Here is a 26,994-nt window from a genome sequence, read left to right as displayed (position 1 = left end):
ATTTTTACTTCAAAAACATGCACACTTCATTTGATTAATATATAGGTATATTCTTTTTATATTACATTTATTTATTCATATAGAATGATTTGAAGTATGGAATGAATAAGAAACCAGATTAACATCCCCTACATAGATGAGCAAATGGTTCTCAAAACCAATAATGGAACAATTCATTAATTCATTGATTTTTTTCATTTATATTTCTTCACATTATGTGCCATTCACTCCCAAAAGAACATTAAATACTTATGTTGTAGGTGGGAAATTATTTTCTTCCTGAAATTTATTAGACTGTTTCTTATGATTCATAATTCATCACAATTTTTATATTACTTTTAAGTTATTTTTAAAGAAGTTATCTATCTATACTGGCATAAACAAATTTTTCTAAAATGTCCGAACGCTTTGATTGGCCGAGGCAGGAGGATTGCATGAGGCGAGGAAATCAAGACCAGCCTGGGCAACAAGATGAGGACCCCAATCTACAAAAACTATTTAAAAATTAGCCAGACATAGTGCCATGTGCCTACAGTTCTAGCTATGCAGGAGGCTGAGGTGGGAGGGTCACTTGAGTCCAGCAGTTCCAAGCTGCAGTGAGCTATGATTGAGCTGCTGCACTTCAGTCTGGGTGACAGAGCAAGACCATATCTCTAAAAAAAATGAAATTTCTATAAATGTCAGGAATAGTTCTTATATATTAAGCATTTAGCATATGTTAAGGAAACAATTATTTTCAATTTTGAGTTATATTACTAGGCTTCCTTAAATTCTACTTTCAATTTGCCAAAATAAACATCAGAATGAATTATTCATTAATATGCATTTGATTTCACTTTCCAGTCTTTTCTATATTATATTTTATATCATTGTTCAATAAATGATACCTGTAAAATTTTCTTTTTTTTCAATCTTCATTATTTATTTTCATATCTGTTATGCTAGCTTAAAAATAGAAAATGTTCTTCATTTAAGGAGTAAATTAGGTAAAAATTGTTAGTGGGTTTTGTGTTTCTTTTTTGAGACAGGCTGTCACTCTTTTGCTCAGGCTAGAGTATAGCTGCACAAACATGGTTCACTGCAGCCTTGAACTCCTGGGGTCAAGAGATCCTGCTGCCTCAGCCTCCCAAGTAACTGGGACTACAGGCATGCAACACTGCACACCCAGCTAATTAAAAAAATTTTGTGGGTGGGGAAGAGATGGAGTCTCGCTATGTTGCCTAGGCTGGTCCCAAATCCCTGAGCTCGAGCTATCCTCCCATCGGGGCCTCCCAAAGTGCTTGGGATTATAGGTATGAGCTGCCACACCTGGCCATTAGTTTCTTAATAGGTGAAAGTAATTCACTTGTGAATCAATATGGGCATGTTGCATAAGGTGGAGTCTTGTCCTTAGATAATTGCCTCAAATTCTTCAAAGATGTTTTATAGGTGTGGATTTTCCATCCCTTAATGAGGCATAACTAATGGTTTAATGACAAACAAAAATTTTATATTTATGTCTTCTGTATATTCAGTTAATTTACTGTTAGATATCTGGGTTTTTTTTTTCCTTTTTTATGATTTATTAGCCTACCTAATGGTTGATCAATTTTGTGAATTTAAAATATCAGCTACTGCATTAGATTACCAGTTAACCTTTTGTTTCTTACCTAAGTCCTTGATATCTCTTGGGGACTTCATTCCTTTGCTTTGGTTTATTTTTATTTTCATCATCTTTAGTTTTTAAAAATAATATTTCTATAGTAATCCAAATTTATATCTGGTGGGATAAATGCAAAGATTTTTAAGGAGAGAATAGAAGAAACAAAAGTTGAACATGAATTAAAGTTACTTTAATGGTGAAGGGTATGGAAATTTATGGAGATGATTTTCTAGGGAAGAAACCACATAAAACAAACCTCAGTAGAGATAAAGACACCCTACGAACTCCAGAGTTCATTACAGAGACACACAGGTGCTGACATGAAAAATAGTGTAAGGACTGTCCTCAGTGCCACAGCCTTTCTACTGTTTGCTCAAAAGTGTTTTCTGTTCTTTTTCCTTCCTGAACTAATTCCCCTCCCAATCATTCTAGAGAATATGATTATTTGACTGTGCTCACTAGGTACAATGAACTATGAAATATTTCAAGTGTATGTTTTAAGACTAGGTGAATCAAACAGTACTACTTTCTATAACTAGCCAGTCTCTCAAAGGCTCAGGCTGTTTAGATTCAATTCTGTAGTTAATTTCCTTGTCAATGATCCATTTTAATTGGAACATAAGCTGCATAGGTCTACATATCTCTGGCAAAATAGCAGAAACAAGTTTTAATTCATATTATTATGGTAAGTATTTGAATAATTTATTAGGGAGTATGAGGTGTATGAATTAAACAAACAGGCATTTTATTTAAAAATTCAATAATTTTTTAGCAAGGAGTAAGCATGAATAATTTTGGTCAGTATGATTTTTCTCTGGTATATTTTATATTATTTGTTCATTTTGAGTATCATTATGAATTAATGGTTCCTTACAAACTTTACTGGTTCTAGTTAGCTATAAATATTTATTATATTTAACATTTAAGTGGTCACTACTTGATCTTTCCATCAGGGCAATTTCTTAATACTTTTTTAAAGCTATTGTAGGCATTTTTGAAAGCATCCTTTATTTGTAAAAACAAAATATTCTGGACTTATTTGGAGATTTTCTGACCCAGTGTTGGAAATCATGGATGAAATTGTGTTTTGTTCAATGAAAAAAGCCAGACTCAAAAATTAAATATTGTATTATTCCAGTCATGTAACATTCTAAAAAGGCAAAACTCAGGAATGGAAAATAGAGCAATGCTTGTTAGTTGTAGAGAAAGGATGGCTGACTATAAAAGGATACACAAGAGAATCTTTGTGGTAATGGAACAATTCTGTATGATACTGGAGTGCTGGATACATGGCTTTATGCATTTATCGAAACCTATAAAATTGTACATCCCTAAGGATAAACTTCAATGTATTAAAAAAAACCCCACCAAGTGCCTAGGATCCCAAAATAGAATGGAGACTATGATAAATGAATCTAACTGAATAAAAAATACAACATAACCTAACTGCATGGGGTGGAGATAAGGAGTTGAACTATTTAACACCAGAAAAGTGATGTTTAGACTGAAAACTAAGTTTCCAGTCTAAATTGAGCAGCCATGAGCATGTCTATCACCTGGTGTTTGGCTCCTTATACCATTATCCAATGAAAAGAACAAGGGCTCCTTGTAGAAATGGTTGATTTTAGGGATTGGTCAGGTAATGCTCCAGATAAGCCTGGAGCAAGATTTTAGTGCCAGAAAGCAAATAAGTGCTTACAAAGCTGAAAAAAAAAAAAACAAAACAAAAAAACAAAAAAACAAAAAACAGGGACATGCTTTTATAGTTTGAAGTATCTTTGTTCCACTGTTTATTATATTCTAGATTTGGTGAATTAAGCACTCAGAATTTAATCTTTAATATTTCTACATTTTGACTTACCATTGTTTCCCTTGTAGTCCTTTTGTTCATTTTTTGTAAATATTCAAGTGCTTCAAATTATCTTATACTTTGTTTATTGCAGTTTTGCCTAAAAGCTAAAATGACACCTTCCCTTTCTTAATTAGTTCATGATACTTTGAAAGGATGAGGTTTCTGCAGCATTACAATATGGTCTGGTATTTGAGTTCATTTTGTCAGTTTCTATCTGAACATTTTTAACAGTGAGTTCCCTTCTTTCTAGATGTAACTCTTTACCACTGATCTGCTTATTTTTCTGGCAAACTGTTTTTCTTAGAGTTTTTTTTTTTTTTTCTTCTCTAAATAGACTGAAAAGATGAGGGAGGTTTTAGTATATCAAGTCCAAAATCACCACCCACTTTCAGATTCTAAGAAATTCTGGGCTTTTAGTGAGAAGGACAGTCCATAGGTGGAGTGATAGCAAACAATATTTTGACTCTCTGTTCATGAGACCAAGTTTGAGCATGCCATGAGGTGATGACTGAGCAAATCCTTCAGTTTTCACTGTTGTAAACTGCTTTCAATTTTCCATGTACTCTTGGGAGTTTTAGAAATTCCCAAATGTCAAACGATATTTTAAAGGGAATGATATCTTTATTTTACTTCAAGTAGAATCTTTCTGCCTTTTTTTAATCTGTAGGAATTAACTTTTGCTTTTTATTGTGATGTATTTCACATTCTACATGGTTTTAAATATTAAAAATCCCTAGGTCATATAGCTCTTTAAGCCATTTGCCTTGTTGTGTGTGTTTGTGTGTGCACGCAAGTACATGCCTCCATACGGATCTTCATTTAGTTTTTTAAAGTAATGTGCATACTCAAATATAGACTGTCTGCCTGCCCTCCTAAAATCTAAATTCTTAAACTTTTTTCCCATTGCACTATCTCCCAAATGCAAAAAAGAGAAGAGAAAAAGGAAATATCTGCAGGACCTAGGTTCTATAATTCTTGTCATTCTATTTTTTAAGCATGACTCTCTTAGGATGTTTTCGAGTTTTAACCTCTCTCACTCAAAGTTAATCTTGAATTGTAGCAAGATTGGGCTCCTCAACTGTTTATTAACATGTTAATGCAGAATCATCACGAATCTTCCTTAGGAGTTCTAATCTGTAAACTTAGAGAAAATCCAATATAAGCTAGTATTAATGAGGTCCAGACTAAAGTGACATATTCCAGAAATGTACTTTCATCATAAAGGCTTTCTATCTCTAGTTTATAATAAAAATCTGAGAAGGTGGCTGCAAAAATAACTTTCCGAGTTTTTAAATCATAAGCAAGGAATTGTCTCCTTCCAGGAGGACTAAACTTCAAGGCATAATGTGGGTATGAGGCCAATAGATTGAAGGCCAGATGTGAGAAATATTTACAAATGGAAGATAGAACTAAAGATTGAGCAATTTCTGAAGTGACAGTAGAGGTTTTCCATAGATTGCATGTGACCTTGGAAATAAATGGGAAGGCAGCATTAAAGTGAACCCTATATTTCCACAGCTGCTAAATGCTGAAACTGCAAAGCCACATTAAACTTCTTTGCAAAACATTACTCACCTTGATCGTGAATTCAGTGAAAAATTGTGCAGTGAAGAAACAAAGACATATCTTTTCACAACTCATCTGAAAAATAAAGCACCTTGGAGATTTCTGCCTGACACCTCACCAGCAAAAATAAATGCTTATAAAGTGAAAGATGTTGAAACTGTCTAAGAAACATTCATACACTGCTTTAGAAAATGGTCGCAATTGTTTATTGAAATGCTGATTCAGGGAAATCAGAATATAAATCTGAGTTATTTACAGAATGTGTGAGAATGATTTCTACTAACCAACCACCAAGCACTCACTTTCACAAGCAACCTATTACCAACTTTTCTAAATGCTTCTTATCATCCCTATTGTCATTATAGTCCAAAGCATTGCCTTTCCTCCTAGGATGTCTGCAGCATTCTTTAATTTGTCCCTCAGAGTCCAGGCTTATTACTCTCCAGGCTTATCTTGATAACGCAGTCAGAGTATAATAAATCTGACCCCTCACACTCTTACTCAAAACATTCTAATGACTTACCGTTTTTTAATTATGAAGCTTAATTTACTTAGTGTGTCTTAGAAAGCCCTCCATGATCTTCCCATGGTGTATATTCTTATATCATTATTAAGACCATCCATTCTACCTCCAGGTCTTTGCCTATCTTTGTCGAGTCCAGCATTATCTACCAAATGCTTAGCACAATGCTGATTCCTAAATAATTTACGAATAGGCAAATCTGGTCCAAATCCTGTTCAAAGCAGAGAGACTTCATATTAATAAAAATGAAAGATTTTACCTAAGAGGCGAGAAACGCACCTACAGGCAATTAGTGAGTTCTCTGTAAACTAAGAACCTGATACTTAGGTCTGTAGCAAAGGAAAACTGACTCTATGACCCTGTTTTAAATAGAAAATTATCTTGATATCGAAGTAAGATTTGAAGGATTAAAACTCTGCAGTATGCATAAAGTCACAACTGTGATAAAACATACTCTGATGAGAAAGTATGGGAAATTGTGGCTAAACAACTATAACATGGTAATGTATACAGAGAATAATTTGAAGAAATGTTGGAACCACATTATCAAAGCTCATGAATGCCAGACTAGGAAGTATAGATTTTATGCTATAGTCAATCAATAGGAAGTTTTTAAACATGAAATGGTGTAATGACATTTGTTACTTACAAGATAAATCAGGTAACACTATAGAAGACCCACTAGACTGAGAGATGTTTCAAAGGGATAAAAGTATAAATAAATGAAATGCATTCATTCAAACATAAATCTTGATAAGACAAAATTGTGTAAGTTATGTGGATTAGAAGGCTTTTGCCTTTGTGTCACTTTATGAGAGGTGGTATAGTGTAAACCTTAGAGTCTGAGAGGCCTGCATTCAGACTCCAGCTTTAGAATATACCAGTTATTTAACCTCTTTGCTCTAGCTTTTCATCCACAATCTAAAAATAATAGTAATGATTTCATAAAGTTTTGTAAAAATCACAGAAAATAGTGTATGTTATCCTCCTAAACTGACTGGTACAAAATAGATGCCTAATAGTTTATATTTATTGTAAGTATTAAGCTTAAGGACAATATTTTAAATAAATAATAATTATAATTTTGTTTTTTGAGAAAGAGTCTCACTCTGTTGCCCAGGATGGAGTACAGTGGTGCATTCTCTGCCCACTGCAACCTCTGCCTCCTGAGTTCAAGTGATCCTCTTAGCTCAGCCTCCCAAGTAGCTGGGATTACAGGCGCCACCACCACTCCCAGCTAATTTTTGTATTTTTAGTAGAGATGGGGATTCACCATGTTGGCCAGGCTGGTCTCGAACTCCTAACCTCAAGTGATCTGCCTGCCTTTGGCCTCCTAAAGTGCTGGGATTACAGGCCTGAGCCACTGCACCCAGCCAATAATTAATTTCTAAAAATGGTTTTAGTTCTACATATAATCAACAAACTGCTGTTGGCCTATTTAAATGCTTAATAACATGCCTATACTTTTTCCCCCATACATTCTTTAGTATTGCATGTCTGGGTTCTTTTTGTTCCTCACCTTCTCTTCACCACAACAGCATTATATATTCTGTGGCAACAGTACAGCAGAGAGAGAGTTTAAACTGTTCTAATTTAAACTTAGAAGCGTAAATCTGTTTCTACTTTGTTTTCAAGATGGAAATGTATCCTTGGTGTGGCATTGCCTCCCTGGGTGTCACTGTTCACCAGCCTTGATGGTAGTAACTCCCTTGGTGCCCAATGCCAAATAGGCTACCATAGGACTGCACAATAGCCCAGGTGAGGAGATGATGAAATTCTACACTATGGCAGTGGCTGTGAGATAGCATTATGGCTGTCTATCAATGGTCTCTGGTAACTTGCTGGATAGGAAAGATGAAGAGGCAGAAAGAAAGAAATTGATTCTCAAGCTTTTAACCTTTTAGACTGGATTAATTTTAATGTTATATAATAGAGAAGACGTATGTTCCCTATTCTCTCTCTCACCCTTTCTCTTTTTTGGGTAGTTCTTTATGAGATGTCTCACTATCTCCTAATAGTGATCTCATAAAGTTTTGTAAAAATAACAGCAAATAGTGTATGTTAGCCTCCTAAACTAAAGTGACTTATACAAAATGGATGCCTAATAATTGATAATTATTAGCCAGAGAATTCAGCATTTCTTCGAATTTTCCCTAAATAATACACTTCTGCATAAGCATTGCTGAGCAATGTAAGATTTAATGAAGAGTAAGAAGAGATACTGGAATACACACTCCTAATAAAAATATTTTAAAAATGAAAACTTCCTTAAAAGCAAATATTGGGATAAAATATAATTCATTATATCTTGTCCATGATTCCTAACCCCATAGAATGTCTAATCTTGCTGGAGGCTCTTTTCTATATTCCATCTAGATACTTTAGTCACTCGATAATCATGATGTGGAGTAATATAGTTCTGTTTCCAGTTTGTTTCCAAACTCATCGATGAAAATCACAAGATGTTCAGGATGAAGCCTTTCTTTCTGTGCCTTGCATACCACATTTTGCCTATTGGGTTCCCACATTCACTTGATATGGTTTATTAAAATATTACTCCACTAAGAATGAGTCACACCCCAAGAATAATTTGTTAGAAACTCTTTTTTTGAAACTCATTTAATAATATTAACTATGAGAGATAATATACATGAGTATAAAAACATGAGTATCCAGTATTCACGGGAAGTGGGATTGGGGTACATTCAATTTTAACCTAAGTTGGATGCTTTTGTGACATTCAGGTGTAATGTCTAGTATATTGTTGGAAATAGGGTTTTTAAACTATGGCCAGAGGTGGGTCAGCAGCAAATTAGTTAGAGACAGGAAGGACAGATAAGAGTGACAAGAGCAAAACTCTGTCTCAACAACAACAACAGAAACAACAGCCACAACAGCCACAACAGCAACAACAGCAACAACGAGAAAAAAAATGATCTGAGGCCAAGTACAGCTTATGCCTGTAATCGGCACTTTTGGAAGGCCGAGGATGGCGGATTGCTTGAGCTCAGGAGTATGAAACTAGCCTGGCCAACAAGGCGAAACCTTATCTCTACCAAAAAATACAATCAATCAGAAAACTGACAAATGGCCCCCAAACTCATCAAGTCATAAAAACTAGGGGTGACTTATAACTTTAAAGTCTACCTACATCAATGTCAAATTCTTGTTTAAATATAGCCTATGAATATTTCTACCACAGAACCATTTTCCACATCTGAAATAACTTTCCATCCTTGCTCTAAGTAAACGAAGTTCCCTGAAGACTGACCTGAAAATGACAGTGCAACATGGTGGGAAATCTTAATAAGCAAATGATTCCTAATTGCTCTATTGCTGTAAAGCTCTGCTGCAGGCAAGAATTATTTAAAGCGGGCTGCCTGCTGGCTGTGTCTCCAGCCTCACCCTGAAGTCTGACTCCTTCTGATAAGTAAGATGACCGCTAGCTGCTGCAAGAGGCACACTATTGTTTTTTGTTGTGCTTTTCCTTGCCTCAAAAATGCTCATCTTAGATATATATCTATATATAGCTATATATGTTATATAGCTATATATGTTATATGTAAGAAGTAGCTAGTTCCTAGGGTATCTATTCAGTGGGAATTTGTCCACTACTCTGGATAACTATTCATCTCCAAGCTGAATCTGCCATACAAAAATTTATTAGAAAATGGAGACGAGGTATCAGTTTAGTTTAACCTCATTCTTTATTGAATGATATTGTTAACTTCTTAGTAAAATATTAATATGTTTTAATCTACCAAATTAAGAAATATATTGCTTCATAAGAGTTATTCAGCGGTATTGCTTCACGTAAGAATGTCCTGGCTGGGTGTGGTGGCTCATACCTGTAATCCCAGCACTTTGGGAGGCTGAGGTGGGTGGCTCATGAGGTCAGGAGTTCTAGACCAGCCTGCCCAACATAGAGAAACCTCCTCTCTACTAAAAATACAAAAAAATTAGCCGACAAGGTGACGGGCGCCTGGAATCCCAGTGACTCCAGAGGCTGAGGCAGGAAAATCGCTTGAACACCAGAGGCAGAGGTGCAGGTAGCCAAGATTGCACCACTGCACTCCAGCCTGGGCGACGAGAGCAAGAATCCGTCTCAAAATAAATAAGTAAAATAAAATAAAACAATAAAAGAATGTCCTATCAGGCAGGCCAAATAATTAGAATATTCTTTTTTGTTATTGTTGTTGTTGAGACGGAGTCTCGCTCTCTCGCCCAGGCTGGAGTGCAGTGGCGCGATCTCGACTCACTGCAAGCTCCGCCTCCCGGGTTCACGCCATTCTCTTGCCTCAGCCTCCGGAGTAGCTGGGACTACAGGCACCTGCCACCACGCCTGGCTAATTTTTTTTGTATTTTTAGTAGAGACGGGGTTTCACCGTGTTATACAGGATGGTGTTGATCTCCTGACCTCGTGATCCGCCCGCCTTGGCCTGGAAAGTGCTGGGATTACAGGTGTAAGCCACCGCGACCGGCCTAGAATATTCTTAATAGTGAAGTGGCTACGTTGTCTGGGGTATGAACCTGGGGTTCGTCGTCACGTGCCAGGAAAATTTAGGACACGGAAACAGATGAGGATTTTAGGAGCGAAGCTTTAATAGGTAGAAAGAGAAACAGCTCCCTCTATAGAGTAAGAGCTCTCCGAACTGAAAGAGAGAGAAGGCGCAGCGAATGCGCAGTTTTACAGTTCAGTTTAAGGACATGGTGTCCGATTTAGCTAGGGCTCACAGATTGGTTCTATTAGGTATAACCTTTACATAGTGCGTGGGGAAGGCTAGTTGCCCCACCCTAATCTTCTTATGCAAATGGGCTTTCCCATTCATTGATACCATCCTGTCTTCCTCTTGCTGTACCTGTGGCTGGCAGAGAAGGGAAAATTGAGCCGCCATTTTGAAGATGTCTAATCCTTAGTTCCTGCCAGCATTCACCTGTGCAAGCTTCCAGCTTGCAGGCTGCTCTTTGTTAGAAAATGATTTGGGGCTGCGTTTCATTAAAAAGAAAAGCCTTACCAAGGACTCCCATGCCCTTGCTATTTGCCTAAGTAATTCCTCCTTAACTCCTATATCAATAGCATGTAATTTTGAACATTTATTTTGTTTTAGGCCTGTTTTCTAAACTATTGAATGAAAGAGCATGGCTTGTTTAACTCAGCTAATCAACTGTGAAAAGCCTCACACTTTGGCATTAAAAATCACAAACAAGTTGATACCAGTTACCTAGTGACTTATTTTGAGCATCAAACTTAAAACATAAGGGCTCAATAGGTAGGAAAATAAAATCTGAATCTGGTGAGAGCCAGCCTGTCAAACCTCAAATTTCAAAAGAAAAGCCAACACTAAAATTCTCTGCCTATAAAGGGATTTGCATATGAAGTGATATTTTTAAAATGTCTTTTACTAAGAGATAAGTAGAAAAGGTTAAATAATTTACATAGGTAATTTAGTTTATAAAGACAGCTCTATAGTTGATTCAATTCCCTTTGAACTTCCTTGCCTTAAAAACAGATTATATCAGTACAACATGAAGCTTGCATGTATGTAATTATCATATATAAAAATGATGAGAAGATGCTCGATCAAAATATCTGGAAAATCCAAGTAGCCAGAAAAATGAATTTTCTGATCAGCCAAGGGGTGACTCTACACACACACAAATTAAGCTTTACTATAGAAAATTTTCCTAAAATGCCTAAAGCCATGGTAGCCAATTAGTGGCTTCTCTGTAATGAAATTACTGATCAAACTCAGGATCAAACTTGCAGGGTTGAGGTCCTGCAAGTCCTCAGAATCATCGATCTGAATGTAAGTGTCAGGCCTCTGAGCCCAAGTCTGCACATATACATGGCCTGAAGCAAGTGAAGAATCACAAAAGAAGTGAAAATAGTCAGTTCCTGCCTTAACTGATGACATTACCTTGTGAAATTTCTTCTCCTGGCTCAGACGCTCCCCAACTGAGCACCTTGTGAGCCCCGCTCCTGCCCGCCAGAGAACAACCCCCTTTGACTATAAATTTCCACTACCTACCCAAATCCTATAAAACGGCCCAACCCCTATCTCCCTTCGCTGACTCTCTTTTTGGACTCAGCCTTCCTGCACCCAGGTGATTAAAAAGCTTTATTACTCACACAAAGCTTGTTTGGTGGTCTCTTCACATGGACGTGCATGACAGTAAGTGGTGGAGAGTCTCCAAGTCACCAGCGACGAATCAGTATGGGTCTGCAACAACCTTAATTCTTGTCTCCTGAGAGGAAAGAATTCAACTAAGAGGCTTAAGGCAGAAAAAGAGACTGAGGCAAGTTTCAGAGCAGGAGTGGAAGTTTACTAAAAAGCTTTACAGCAGGAAAGAAAGAAAAGTACACTTGGAAGAGACCCAAATGGGCTTCTTGGAGGTCAAGTGTGGGGTTTGATCTTTTTACTTTTAAAGTTTTATATATTGGCATACTTCTGGGGTCTTGCATCTTTTTCCCCCTGATTCTTCTCTTAAAGTGATCTCCCCGCATGCACGGTGGCCTGCTAGCACTAGGGAGGTGAGCATGCACAGTGTGTTTACTGGAGTTGCATGCATACTCACCTGAGACTTTTTTTTCTTTTCCAGTGCAGTGCCCCCAGAAGGTCATACTGTGCCATTTTTCCTCTTAATGTACATGCTCAAGCCCACTCACCCAATTCCTGAGATCTTATTGGAAGCTACCGATCACCAGTTTCAGGTGTCTCTATCTATTGGGAAATTGCCTCTCCCAGGCACCAGCTGTGACCAATTATCATTTTAAAGAAGCAATGTGACAAATGCAGGACCATCACCTGATGGTTGCCTGACATTCCTAGTGGGTAGGGGGAGCCCTTTTCTGTCCTGCTCATGGCTGATTAGCTACCTATTGTAACAGGAACATAAATTCTGAACACCTACTTACTACACTATTGGTGATGTAGCAAGAAAGGTTGTAAGATGTTGTTCTTAGTAGATCAAAAATAACTCTGATAAAATTCCCCAATTCAAGTTAGTTTCAATTCAATATTGACAAATATGCATCAAACATCTATTATTTTCTAAAAGCTTTATTGTCACAGGGAAAATGTTAGGCAGGGCACGGGTAAATCTGGTCGGCTAAAATAAATTGAAAATAGATTAAGAGGAGAAAACAATATACAGTTTTACTAATGTTCAAATGTATACAGGAGCCATACAAAACATAACTCTCAAAGAAGAGCTGAATGATTAAAGCTTAAATAGTGCCCTCTTCATAAGGAGGAGGGAGATGGAGGAATGTAAGCAATTTTGAGGGTGTGGTAAATGATTGTTAGAAGACTTAATCTGGGCCCAAAGAACAGACAATAGTTTCTAAATAATTCTCTTTTAATACTGAATAGGACCTCAAGAATAAATAATGACCTGGGACAATGTTTCTCTTAACTCCTTAAGAGAGATGGCAATTAACCTCAAGAAGGTTAGAAGACGAGCTTCACTGTGAACAAAGGTTTTTCTTATTATGCAGATACCGTCTCCCAGGTAATCTCTCAGAGCTACCCTTAGAAGAATAGGTGAAAAGTTTGTCTGCACATGGTGATGACTTTTAGTCTTTTCTCCTTTCTGGTGGTTAATCTTTTCTGGTTATTTGATAATATTCCTAAAGAGGTTTCAAGACAATTGCGTTTCTTTTGGAAGAAGTTTTTCCCAGTCAGACAAGGGAACTTCCAGGGAGAATGCCTCCCTGTACTTGGCAGGAGAAAAACAAAAAAAGGTTAGAAAGTCCTTCGTTCTGAGGCGGCTTCTATGTCCTTCCAATTTCCTTTAATTCAAAAGTACTCAGCCTGCCAGAGCACTATACTTGGTTATTGTTCTCTGAGCCCCCACACCCCCCCACCAAAATTGGGAACTTTCATTGATGTGAGTAGTTTTGATAGTATTACTTTGTAAAGTTATATAAACATTTTAGATATATTTAATCACTTGAAACTTTGAGGGGGAAATGAAATATCGACAGGGAAATAAAATATCAACAGGAGTAATGTATTCATGATCTAGATGGGACTACATCCTTTGAGAGCTTATGATAACAAAACAGGAGATTGCTCAACAATGGACAGTTTTCATAAAGTTTTGGAAAGCAGATTTTTATATATAAAATATAGCTATGATTTAATGACTTGAAACTTTAGAAAGGAAAATGATTCAAAATTAATTACCATGTAAAAAATGGAATTTTTATTGAGAACCATGAATAACTTAAAAAAATCAAATGAAAATAGTGTAAAATGCATAGTAAGGGAGTCCAATGTCTTTTTTTCTTTCAAGATTCTGGACTCTTTCTCCTTTTCCCCTATTTTCCCCTCTCTCCCTTTCTCTCTCTCCCTCCCTCCCTCTTCTTTATTTTCCTTTTTAATTAGAAGTGGTTCAAAGACATGCATATATCCACGGTAGAGTAAAAGAGAGTGACAAAGCTGTAGAAGAAGAGTGGCAGAACATGAGCTCAGAACGAGCTGTGGCTTATGAGAGTAATAAACATCAGAAAACTGGTTCTTCAAGCAATGTTTTCAGTGGGACGATGAACAAGAAAGAAGGTCAACTGCTTGAGGCAAGCACTGTTATTTTAATAGATGTCAAAGAGACAGAAGCCTATCCTACTCTAATTTTTCTTCTATTACCAGCAGCAAGTAAAAAGCTCTTCAAACTGAAGAGTGGGATAAATATATAAAAGAGAGAATTAAATGCTTAAATCAGGTATTCCAAACTTTAATGCCTTTAGCCACCAGAACAATAACAAAGAGGCACACAGAGTGTAGAAAAAAAATGAGGAGAGTGTGGAACTGAAGAGAAATGAAGAGCACATCCTTATCTGAAAGGATTTATATTCCATTATAAAGACAATAATACGTCGTATGGGGAAAGATGCAGTGCAGAGACTGCTCCCTTTTCTACTATCCATTCCAACAGAACTCCTACAAATACTTGTATGGACTTTCAATTCTAGTATAATAATTTACTAGATATCCTGTAAAACAAAAAATTCCCAATATGTAATATAGCACCCACGAATACTGAATATATAGCAAATGTCTGCTTTTGGTTTTTGTTTAGTTGGTTATGGTTACTTGGTTCTGTTTGGCTTCATTTTGTGTTGCTTTGTTTAAGCCACTTCTTACTGCCCAAGAAAGTAAGAGAAATGCCAGTGATCGCAGATGAAAAAGGGAGCTGAAAAGCAGGGAGGTAAGACAGTGCAGATTGGAAGCTGCTCTGTAGCCTACGATGACACTGTAGCAGTTGTTTAAGCAGCAGAGGACAGGGTTGTGTCCCTGCAATAAGGAGAATTAGGACCCTCACCTACAGCTGAAACCCATCCAGTGAAATCCTCACCACATGGATGAGGTGGAAAAATCATCATATTGGCAAAGGAGACAATGGTTATTGACTGTCCTGAAATGAGCTATGGGTTCAAAAAGTATCTTTTGAGAATTAAGAAGCACTTACCTTCCCTCAAATATATTTGTGATTTGCATTTATCTTCTTTGTGTAGTCACAGATACCTCTACTTAGACATTAACTTGCAGTGGCCCCCAAAAGAAAAGTAATGTTCAGCTAAAAATAAATAGAATGAAGTAAGAGAATAAGGGTCTTGGGAAATAGACTTCTATGTTTATGTATCTGCCATAAGAGACCATCATGGGATGGATGAACTGTTTAATAAGTGCTCCTGGGAAAATAATAAAATGAATTGGATTCTTACCTAACACCATTGAAAGAAATCGAAATATTTCACCCCAAAACATATTTCTTAGACATATTTTTAGGTGGCCATTCAGAGAGCACACAAACAGAAGTAGCCTTGCAAAGCTGTCTTTTGTGGGGGAGATTTGAATCTGTAGAGAATCTGCATAGATGAAGCCAGGCTTTCTCTGAGGCCTTCCCTTTTCAGATCTAAGAAAGATTAACCAGGTATCTGAAAACATTAATGGTCCAACTGAAACATTTTACCATTTATTCTCTTTGAAGGCTGCTACCTGTGAAATTTTATCTACATAACGCAGCTACTTTTGCTAGCCATTCCTCCATTTCTTTCTCTCCCATAACCTATTTTGCCACAACCCAAGCCCCCATGTTTCTGTAACCTCAAGCTTCTACACCCTGTTGGGGAGGTTGGAGTAATCAGTCTGCAGTTCTTGTTCATGTGCACATTGATGAATTTGTACGCTATTTATTATCTGCCTTTTGTCAGTTCATTTTTCATCAAACCTTCAGAGGGAGAAGGAGGCATTTTCCCTTGACCTCTATACCATATAGACAATTTAATTACAGGTAAATTAATCATTAGCTATGGAAAATAAACTTGGAACTTTTAGAATAAAATATACAATAATATATCCACCAATTCTGGAAAGAAAATAATTTCTTAACACATGATGCTCAAATTTAAAATGCTCAAATAAAAAGTATTTATAAATTGATATTTAAAATAAAATTTCTTCAATGGCAATGAGAAAAATTAAAATATAACCATACTCCAAAAACAGTATTTACAATGTATTTAATCAACTTTTATTATTATAAATTATAATATATATCACTTATAAAGAAAAATTAAAAAGCAAAGACAAAAACCTTATAAGAAATATGTGCAAAAGAAAATAGGCAATCTACAAAAAGAAGATAGCTGAATCACCAAGAAACATTTGAAAAGATGATCAGCTTCACTATTAAATAGAAAGCTGTCAATTAGAAAACATAAAAAGATACTCTTTCATACTGTCAAATAAAGTTTAGCATAAAGCTGCCTCCTTACATATTTTAAGTTTCACCTGTAGTTTCTCTGTACACTGTGAACTATAACCTAAATGGAGTTGTAAACAGACTGTAGTCTGTTCTTGTGCCAATCACTGAGTTTTGGCCAAAGTTTTGGCCAACTGTGCAAATCATGTTCAAATAAGGGAAGCACCAAGCTGTAACCAGTTCAGCTGTTTCTGTACCTCACTTCCATTTTTGGTAGGTCACTTTCCTTTTTCTTTCCATAAATCTTCCTCCAGCATGTGGCTGTGCTGGGTCTCTGAGCCTACTGTGACTCAGGAGGCAGTCTGATTTGCAACTCATTCTTTGCTCAAACTCTGTTAAAGTTAATTTGGCTAAAGTTTTTCTTTTAGCCATACCTATCTAACAAGCATTTTAAGTTGTAAAAATAATAATTGTCAAAGGTGTGCAGCAACATAACTGCTGTAGCCTTCCAGAGAAAGTATAAATTGGTTAAAACAATCTAGTCTATAACTGGGAAGAAACTAACAAATTTGAAGATTTGTATAACCCAGTACCAAACAATTCTATATAGGCTAGAGAGAATCTCATAAAAGTGTACAAGCTGACATCTACAGAAAAATATATTTTCTGGTATTAAAAAGAATTAGAAAAAATCAACCCCAAATTGATTATGTATGGGGTATATTTTTATGCAGAATCAATTACCATTAATAAACTAGAGCTACAAACATCAGCATTGGTGCATTTTATACACATATATCTGAATGGAAAAGAATTACACAAGCCTGGGCGTGGTGGCTCACACCTGTAACCCCGGCACTTTGGGAGGCCGAGACAGGCGGATCACCTAAAGTTATTAGTTCGAGAGCAGCCTGGCTAACATGGTGAAACCCTGTCCCCTGTCTCTACTAAAAAATACAAAAATTAGCCAGGCGTGGTGGTGCGTGCCTGTAATCTCAGCTACTTGGGAGGCTGAGGCAGCAGAATTGCTTGAACCTGGGAAGCAGAGGTGGCAGTGAACTGAGATCAGGCACTGTATTCCAGCCTGGGGGATAGAGTGAGACTCTGTCTCAAAAGAAAACAAACACACACACACACACTCTCACACACACACACAAATGTATACAGCAAGTTTACTTTTGTGAAAAGTTTAAAACCATGCAGAAAAGACTGTTTTTAAAATTACGTATATGTGGGGGCAAGAAAATGATAAACGAAAGCCCAAGTGTGGTTAAGAAGTTAGGACAGGAATTACACCTAATGTGCAAGGAGCAGGAAAGTTCAAATAAGAAAGAAAGTATATTAGGAGATATACCTAATGCTAAATGACGAGTTAATGGGTAAAGCAAAACAACATAGCACATGGATACATATGTAACAAACCTGCACATTGTGCACATGTACCCTAAAACCTAAAGTATAATAATAAAAAAAAAAAGAAAGTATATTATAGCCGCTCAAGGGATTCTTCTCGTCCACTGCGGAAAGAAAGACCATGGCATTGTCGTAAAGAAAGAGTTTAATAGAAACGAGGCTGGCCATGCTACCTGGGAGATGGAATTCATATTCAAATTGTCTTATCTAAGGCTTGTAGGTTAGAAGTGTTTCAAAGGCAGATTGGAGGAAGGCGTAGGGGCAGCCAGGTAACAGGTGGCTTGCTGCTGATTGGATGAGGCGGAGATGAACTCATAGCAGGTGGAAGCTGTTCTTCTTAAGGCTGAATGCTTCTGGGTGGGGCTACAGGAGCAGGGTTGGTGGTCCAGGTTGGGCCATGGGTGTCAAACATGCAAAAAACCCAGAAAGATGTCTCAAAAGGCTGATCTACAATAATGGTGCTGTTTGCAGGAGTAATTAGGGAAGTTGCATATCTTGTAACCTCAGGAGTAATGGCTGACAATCGTTTATGTCTGCACCTTAGCAGGACTCTGGTTCCTCTCTCCCCCTAGGCTGATGGCCTCCCATTAGCTTTACAAAAGCAGTCAAATTTTGGGCAAGACCTGTTATCATTTATACTGTAGCCTAAATGTCTTCTAAAGTTAGCTGGGTCCAATAGCCCAGGAATAATTAAAAGAAAGGCAAGATGGGGGGATGGGGGTGGTAGCTCAGCTTACTGTTATAATTTTTCTCACTGATATATTTGCAAGGCCAGTTTTAATATTAAGAGATTTTATAAACATTTTAATGTTTATTAAGATAGGTTAATTATATGGGTATTCATTGTATAATTTTGTACATATATTTATTTAAAATTTATAATGTGCAAATAATTTATATTCTCCAACTCCTCATTCTTTTAGTTCTTATCTCTACATTGAAATTATATTCAAGATCACAAATGGTCCCTTAATTTCCAAGTGAAAATATAATCTGAGCCCTTACCTTACTTTTTCTTGATAGTTTCATATGTAATAACTTTCTTCTTTTCTCTTTGCTATGTAAAACTGCATTTAAATATGAATCAGTATATGAAGAAGTGTGTGTGTATGTATGTATGTCTGAACATACTTCTTCAACTTATTTTTCTTTCTTTCCATCCTCCTTTTTTGTATTTTTTCCTAAATCTAAGAATGTTAGACCACTTATTGGTGAGGACTTTCTATGCACCCCTCACACTAAGCTTTCTTTCTCCCATGCACTTCATATTTAAAATTTTGTACTATGTCTTCAAGTTTACTGATTTTTTTATTCTTTCATGTCAAATCTACTGATAAAACAGCCTCCTTGTCTGGAGTAACACTTGCAGTTCATTGTTTCATGGCCATGGAGAACAAGGAAATGGACACACAAAAAGTGAAGTTGAGAGCAGAAGTTAGGCAAAAGAAAGAGAATCACCCCTCACACTAAGCTTGCTTTCTCCATGCACTTCATATTTAAAATTTTGTACTGTGTCTTCAAGTTTACTGATTTTTTTTATTCTTTCATGTCAAATCTACTGATAAAACAGCCTTGTTGTCTGGAGTAACACTTGCAGTTCATTATTTCATGGCCATGGAGAACAAGGACATGGACACACAAAGAGTGAAGTTGAGAGCAGAAGTTAGGTTAAAGAAAGAGAAGAACTCTCCGCTGCAGAGAGGGGTCCCAGAAAAATGGGTTGCTGGATCTGTGGTGAAATACAGTGAGTTTTGTAGATGAGTTAGTGAGGAGGTGGTGTCTGATTTACACAGGGCATGAAAGACTGGTTGGACCAGGTGTGCCATTTGCATAGGATGTAAATTTCTGGTGGCCTCCAAAATAAATTCTGCTGAAGACTCTTTTGCCTTCACTATCTGCCTAAATAATTTCTTTCTACCTTCTGTATCATTTACCCCCTCAGGAGTGGAAAACCTAATTGCTGTTGGGGGTGTTGAACATGACTCTTTCTGGCTACTTCCTGCTGGAGAGGGGCATCATGTGGGGAACAGGAGCTAGGGCTCCTCCTGGAGTCAATCTAAGGGTCCTCAGAAGAAAGGTGGGTCCATGCATGGTTCCATCTGAGGCACCATTTGGAGTTTAATAGCTTCTAGGTGAGAAGAGATTAATTTTACAAGAAGTTTAGAATATAGAGTTTGAATATGAATATTAATATTGCCACTATTATTAGGGGTACTATAGGCTATAACCATGACAGTAGAGTTTGTTTGATACCTGTTAGCCATTTAGATGGGCTGTAATACTGGTTGCCTCCACCAGATGTCGCCGTACTTTACCAGAAGCGTTAATACAGAAGCAACATTTTCTCAATATAGGATAAGTACCATTGGATTGGGTGGCTAGAGTAACTTTATTGCTAACTTTGACATAATCGTTCCTGTAATTATTAATCCTGTTATAAACATGATAATTAGGCAGAATATCATAGCAATTAGAATTTTCCATCTAGAATTCCACATTGTGGGTGACACAGTATAGTTTTACTGTAAATAGTAGAGTAAGAGTAGGAATTCTCACAAGAGTAGTGTAATAAATAATTCCCCTTTAAAATTTACTCACAAAGATATAGAATTTCCCTTTGGAGGTCTATTAACTTACAAATGTAATCCTAGAGATAATAAAAATCTCTAGTGTAATAAATGACTCCCCTTTAAAATTTACTCACAAAGATATATAATTTCCCTTTAGAGGTCTATGAAGTGACAAATGTAATCCCATGGATAATCAAAATCTCCCTGCAAGTATGTGTCAAAAAGAAGTTGTCATATCTGATGGGCAATCTCAAGAGAAAAGATAGAAATGACTGAAAGTATCTGGTAAGGAAGGTGTGGGACTGAGCAGGACAAGTAGCCATCATTCATTTAGTTCCCTTTTATGATTTTCAGCTTAAGATCTCCTATCTCTTTGAATTGATATCTGGGACATTCCTCTAGGCCCTCCGGGGTTGCTCCCTCAGCTTTTCAGGCTTTGACTGGAGTGTTATGTACTCAGGAGTAGATTTTTGTAACTTTTACCTCCAAGGAGATTGAAAGAAGAACAGTGTAAGGCCCTTCCCAGCTTGGGCTTAGGGAAGGAGACAGAGAGGGAAGAGCCTGTACCAATACCAAATCTCCTGCGTTCAATAAAGGTGGTCCTATTTCTTGGGGTTGAGTTTCTGCTAATTGTGTTAACTCCTGTTGGAAGTGGGCTAGGGAAGTTACATGCTTAACCAATTCCGAGGTCTTTTGGTCTAACAGAAAACCATTTGTAAGAAAAGGCCATTAACACAGCATTTTGAAAGGACTCAGACCTAACTTTGAAGGGGTATTTCTTACCTGCAGTACAGCAATGGGAAGAAGAGTGACCCAGTAAGGTGAGTTTCTTGGGACAGTTTTCTGAGGTGTCTTTTGATAATATTGTTTGTCTTCTCTACCTTTCCTGGGGACCGGGGTCTCCAGGCACAATGGAGATGATATTGTATGCCTAGTGCCTTTGAGACCCCCTGTGTGATAGCTGCCTGAAACGAGGGGCCATCGTTACTTTGGAGGTATTTAGGTAGACCAAAGCAGGAGCTATTTCATTAACTAACACTTTTATTACCTCAGAGGACTTGGATCCAGAAGGTATTGGATGCTCTTCATCTTTGGCATGTGGGTAAAGACTATCTGTCAGTCTTCCCCTGGATAGTTAACCATCCTTTGGTTTTGAGGAGGAAGGAGCTGCCTGTTGAGGGAATTATTTTTTAAGACAGATTTCACAGGCATTAACAACCTGTTTGACTGTTTTTAATAATTTCTCTTCTGAAAACAATCTCTGGGCACACTCATAGGTTTTATCCTTTCCCAAGGAAAAAGCTTGGTGAAGGATCTTAAGGCCTCTCCATTGGCTGGAGGCTGGCAAGTGGAGTTGCCATCGTCTGACTGTAGCCATCCTGAGGGTTGGAAACCGTACCCTCGAGAGATGGCCCATTCTATCTCTGCAGGGCAGTACTGAGGCTTCATTTCTCCTATGAAGGCTTCCCAGATTAGAAGGGCTTTGGGTGTGTTGAGACCCTGAGGCTTTCTTGCCACTGACTTGGCTGCCTGATCAGCTAACTTGTTTCCTTCAGCTATTTCATCTGTTCCTTTCAGATGTCCCTTATAATGCATCACAGATAAGCCCATTCTTTAAATTTACTTCGTTTTAGTTTTTGCATTGTTTCTAGACTTTAATGCTACTTTAGGTTCTTTTAAATAAGTTCCGTTTCTTTCCAAATTATGTTCGTCTTTTTCTTTAAAAAATCATGGAATGTATCTATAATAGATTTTTAATGTATTTTTATTCTAATTCTATCTACTAAGGCATGGATCTTCTGGGGAGACTACTGAATGCCACAGGTGTTTAGCAGGATCTTTCCATTATAGCTGATAACACAATGTGTCTATATCATACCCATTAGATAAGCATTATTTTTTAAATTGTCAAACAAATAACAAATGACAAAGATGTGCAGCAACACAATTGTTGTACCCTATTAGCGGAAATGTAAATTCATGACCTTTGAAAATTGGTCAGTTTGCAGCTCCCTGACAGTTCTTTCTCCAGTAATTGCTATTTGCCTGGAGCCATGGAGTCAACTCCAGACATGCACATATTAGTACTTAACCAAAGACTCAAGGGGACCCTGCAGCAGATTTTTTTAGCCCTGATAAAATCTGTAAAATATATCCATTTCAACCTTCCCCAATGCTATTATCTGTCTCCTCAACTCGACAAGACCTCCATACTTGCTCTCTATCATCTTGAAAAAAATACCAAGGCAAAAATCAGTGTGATGACAGTGCCCATATAATTAACTTGTTTGCCTTCTGTCAGGCATCACAGTCTGTGCTGCTTGTTTTAGATTGTCTAAAAACAATTGTTTCATATATTTTGAAGAGTTGTTTAGTTGCTTAGAGTAGGAGGACATGTCCAGTACTGTTACCTGTGGCAAATCTGTGTGGGTCTGTAGCAACCTGAATTCTTGCTGCCTCAGAAGAAAGAATTCGACTGAGGAGCATAAAGCAGAAGGAGAGATTTAAGTGTTAGAGCAGGATTGAATGTTTATTAAAAACCTTTAGAACTGAAATGAAAGGAAGTAAAGTACACTTGGAAGAGGGCCAAGCGGGTGACTTGAGAGATCAAGTGCACAGTTTGACTTTCGACTTAGGGTTTTATATGTTGGCATGCTTCCAGTGTCTTGCGTTACTTCTGTTTCTTCCCTTAGGGTGTGCTGTCTGCACGTGCAATTGCCTGCTAGCACTTGGGAGGGGCTGTATGCGTAGTGTGTTTATTGGAGTTGCACGTGTGCTCACTTGAGTCATTCTTCACTTACCAGTTGAATGCTCCTAGAAGGTCATATACCCGTTAAACTCCACTATGTTGTCTCTTAGTGTCTATGCTTAAGCCCACTCATCCAGCTCCTGAGATCTTACGGGGAAGCTGCTAATCACCAGTTTCAGGTTTTTTCTATCTATTGGGAGACTGCCTTTCCTTGGTGCCAGCTACAACCAGTTATTTTAAAGAAACAGTGTAACAACTGCCTGACCATCACCTGGTGGTTGCCTGCCATTCCTGAGAGGAGGGGAGGGAGCCCTCTCTGCCCTGCTCATGCCTGACTAGCTACCTGCTTTGACAATACCATTTAGCTTATCCTGGCTTTTCTTTCTTTTTTTTTTTTTTTTTTTTTTTGAGATGGAGTCTCGCTCTGTCACCCAGGCTGGAGTGCAGTGGTGCAATCTCGGCATCTCGGCTCACTGCAACCTCCGCTTCCTGGGTTCAAGCGATTCTCTCCTCAGCCTCCCGAGTAGCTGGGATTACAGGTGCCTGTCACCACACCCAGCTAATTTTTGTATTTTTAGTGGAGAGAAGATTTCACCATCATGGCCAGGCTGGTCTTGGAACTCCTGACCCTGTGAACCACTGGCCTCGGCCTCCCAAAGTGCTGGGATTACAGGCGTGACCCACCACGCCCGGCCTCAGCTTTTCTTTCTTTTTAAATCAATTACCTAACATCATTTCAAAATCTTTTTAATAAAATACATTTCAAACAACACAGACATTTATAATTGACTTAGTATTTGAGGCAAGTTACATATCTATCCCCAATGGCATTGAAAGCATAGAGTAGCAGAAACAATTCCCCAAAGGATTTTTTAGGTAATTAGAATGGATTAAATAATAAAATACATTGTGCATACAATACAATCCCCAAACAGATAAAGTTACATTAAAACATATGTGTAAATATGTTTGGTGACTTAGTTTTCTTAATTTAAAAAGGGCTTCAATACCTGTTGCTTCTGAATCAAATAACTTTGTAAACTTCTTGAGCAAGGCTTTCATTAGATTTTCACCTTCCTGATTCACATTTACTAAAATCACACATGACTTAGCTAACAGAGTGCTGATACCTTTAAGAAATTCCGTACGATGATAGCAATCAATTGCAACATGAAGCCTACGTTTGAATTTCCTTTTAATGTTCAAGAATATTTACTTTTTTTAAATGACGATTTTCAGACTTTGATTAATGCTGGCTTTTGAACCTAATTTTTTGTATTACTTAAAATTTAACTGGCTGTGACTAGTAGACTAGTGATTAGAAAAATGAAGATAGACTCAAAGTTTGAATTAGGGTACAAAAGTGCTTCATTAAGATGATAACAATAATCACAACTGAGATTTATTAATTGCTTAGATATGCTAGGAGATCTTCGAAGTCGTGTACACATTGTTTTTTAATCCTTACAATCTACCTTGGAGGGAACCTCTATTTTCACTCCTATTGTATTGATGAAGTAACAGAGACTCAGAAAGGTGGATATTTTTGTCCAAAGACACAAAACTAGGCAAAACCAGGATTAAAACCCTGAGAGGCTTGAAGATGACATCTTGTAAATAAATTACATGCTACCGCTCAGACTGCACACTGAAAGATCTAGTAACATTTACTATGGCATTCTATGCCTCTAGACTCTGCAAGAAAGTGAAGATTAAAGTAAGCAAGGTCATTTAATAATTCGGAAATGAACGAAAACCCAGTTATCACTATCTTGCTACTTTCCCTTGATTTTAAATCAAAATCTTACTGTATAATATGGATGCTATTGTAGGAATTTACAGGAACCCCCAATGTATTTAGGATTTTTTCCATCTACCTTAGAGGAAAGAAATCAATCAGAAAATCTTCAGCTATGATGGCAATAGAATATAGCAATTTGAATGTATGCCCTCTGCTCATGCAGATGATAATTTAATTAATGTAGATTAAATTATTAATGACAATGTTTTATCTTTTCATTTGCAAGGATATTTTTAAAATGCTCTCTGGAAAAATATAACATTATTAATCCAGATAAATGAATTTTAACAATGACACTGAGCATTTGGATGTGTGAAATACTATTTACTAATTAATTATACTATTTATCTATTTGATAAATATGTTTTAATATGCTAAAGTTTTTCATATTTATTTTGTCTATTAGTTGATTTTGTATAGCCTCAAATACAAATTTTTTGAAGTTAATATTTTTACATTTGCATTTTAGTATATTAGTATTTAGTATATTTGTATTTCTCTTCTTTAATTGTTTCTGAAGCTATCTGGGTCTGGAATTTTCATTCTGGAAAGGTATTTAACAAAAATTTATTTTATTTAATACACATAACCTGTTTGGGTTATTTATTTTTTATTGAGTGGGCTTTAGTAATTTGTTTCTTTCTAGATCTTTCTCCAATTAAATCATCAAATTTGTTATCCTAAAGTTATTTATAACATCCCTTATAATCTCTCTCATTCCTGATATTGGTAATTTCCCTCTTTTTCAGGCTCTTGAGATTTCTGATGTATTGCTAACACCTCAAAGAATCAGCCTTGGGCTGATTTGATTTTCTTTATTTTTTGGTTGTTATTTTATTAATGTGTAATCTTATCTTCATTATTTTATTTCTTTTACTCATTTTGTATTTAATGTGCTCCTCTTTATCTCATTTCTTTAAGTGGAAATTTAGGTAATTAATTTGATGTTTTTCTTATATGTATTCTAACAAGTTTTTGCGGCTACAAACTTCCCTCAAACATTGCTTTTCTTGGCTTCCACAAATTTTAATATGTTCAATTTTATTTTCATTCTGTTAATAGTAGTTTCTAACTTCTCTTTAATTTCTTCGTTTTCCCTGGTGTTATTTAGAAATATGTTGTTTAGTTTCCAAATATCTGGGGATTCTCTATAAACCTTTTTGTTATTAATTATTAATTTAATTCCATTCTGATCAGGTAATATCCTGTTATGATTTAACTCTTGGATTTACTTAGGATTATTGTATGATTGATAGTGTTTTTCAAGCCTTCAATACCCTTACTGATATTCTGTCTACTTGTACCAATTATTACAATATCATATTAAATGCCTGAATAAAACTGTAGATTTGTATATTTCTTCATTCAATACATTTTTGCTTCACATAAAATATGTGCTCTTATTAGGTACATAAACCTTTATAATTGTGATTTATCTTTTTTTATCTTTTTATATTTTTAGTAGAGACGGGGTTTCACCGTGGTCTCCATCTCCTGACCTCGTGATCTGCCCGCCTTGGCCTCCCAAAGTGCTGGGATTACAAGCGTGAGCCACAGTGCCCGGCCTTATCTTTTTTTATCTTCACTCCATTTATTGAAAATAATAAGCCTTATCAGAATAGATTATGTGCACTGTGTTACATTTAAACTTTGCTACATTTGTTGAATACTAACTCTGAGGTGGTGAGGGGAATCTGATTTCAGCAAGAACATCACTTATATTTACAGCAACATTTAAATAAGTATCATGCATTTACAATTCCCTCTATGTATTCAATTATATAAGACTTACTAATCTAAAATACACGTATGTTTTTTATTCCTTAGATCTTTTCTACTACAGATATATAATTACATAAGTATATATATATATATATATATATATAGAGAGAGAGAGAGAGAGAGACAGTAAGAGACAGAGACACACATTAAGAAGGAAAGAAAGAAAAAGAAAGAAAGAAGAAAGTTTATCTATAGTTCTTATACATGTATCCCATCTTGACAGGGAACTATCTATTGTGTATACAAAAATCCAGTTTGGGGGCTATGTGTATGTGTATTTTAGTTCACAACATAAAAACTTGTGAAACTTGACCCAATTGTATTTAGTTGCTCTTCATTCTCTTGAAAAATTGATGTCATTATCAATAAAAAATATTCCTCTTAATCCC

This window comes from Symphalangus syndactylus, chromosome 14, assembly GCF_028878055.3.
Source record: "Symphalangus syndactylus isolate Jambi chromosome 14, NHGRI_mSymSyn1-v2.1_pri, whole genome shotgun sequence".
NCBI lineage: Eukaryota > Metazoa > Chordata > Mammalia > Primates > Hylobatidae > Symphalangus > Symphalangus syndactylus.
Note: the sequence above shows the minus strand (reverse complement) of the source record.